We start from the raw sequence: 1,283 nt of genomic DNA on the forward strand, positions 1-1,283 counted from the left end.
CATCTTGATCCCAAATGCTTATAGTGTTAAAGTGACGAGATCACATGCTGCAAATATGTCTGCAAGGATTGATGTCCTACAAAAGGACATGGCGCGACCAAAAAGTGTTGGTCTTGATGCCATCACCATGGATGGTGATATGGTGACGCCATATAGTAGCAAAATTGGTGTCACAAGGCCGTGTGGCTCCCTAAAAGGAGGGAGGCCCTTAGGTTCGATATTGTCTTGCACTAGAAAGAAAGCGAGCTTGGCACAACCTGATCCATTGATAAGTGATACTCAAATCTGTCTCATGAAGTCTGAATTGTGATTATCGTTGGGGGACGCCTCAATGTCAAATCCAATCCATATAGAGATCTCTACAAGTATTACACTAGTGTACATGAGGACGTGAGATAATGAGTCTACTATCGAACCACCCTTCGTTGATGGATATCAACTTAGTTGATTGGCCTAATGGAAAGACACGATCCAGCATTAACAAAGAGATAGGTCCTTGGGCAGGTGATGCCGACACCGCAAGCTAAACCCTATCAACTGTGCCTTTGTTAGATAGCGTAGTGAGAGTAAGAGCTTAGACTCACCTTATGGCGCAAGGTCTTTCACTAACACGCACTGGGATCAACTACGATGAGATATGCTCTCGTAATGGATGTCATTGAACTCCACTACTTTATCAGTTTGGTAATTTCTGAATAACTGAACATGCAGCCTATGAATGTGGTCATAATAACATCTCTATGGGATCAAAGATATACATGAAGATCTTAAACGGACTTCATTCATCCGAATCAAGTGGCTCCAAACCACAGGAGCATGCGTTTGCTAAATGTATTGAAACGCACATGGACTCTACTTGATTTGGAAGGGATATGGTGAATTATGCCTTTGCGTGTTCATTCCGGATTTACATGGACTCTTGATGGATCAAGAGATGCCAATATGTATCAACATCCGAAGAAAAAGATCTTGGGAAGACATGGTCTCGATAAGGCACTCGATGACTGTATTGATGATGATTTTCCATCAATCAGCTTAGGCGCTCTATAACTAGTGAGGCCTACATATACTCCCATGATTAGTCAAGGTCTTTGCTCTAAAGAGAGATCCGTTGTTTTGTCTTAAAAGCAAGATGACAAATATGTGTTAAGAGATAGAGTTCCCATCTAAGTATAATAAGACGCATCAATGTACTCAACACAATACGAAAGACTTGACATCTCATTCGCTATGAAAAGTTGTAAAGCTAAGTGTAGCTATGCGCCCACGCAACGCCAATGTAA

Source organism: Fragaria vesca, linkage group LG6 (assembly GCF_000184155.1).
Source record: "Fragaria vesca subsp. vesca linkage group LG6, FraVesHawaii_1.0, whole genome shotgun sequence".
NCBI classification, from domain to species: Eukaryota; Viridiplantae; Streptophyta; class Magnoliopsida; order Rosales; family Rosaceae; genus Fragaria; species Fragaria vesca.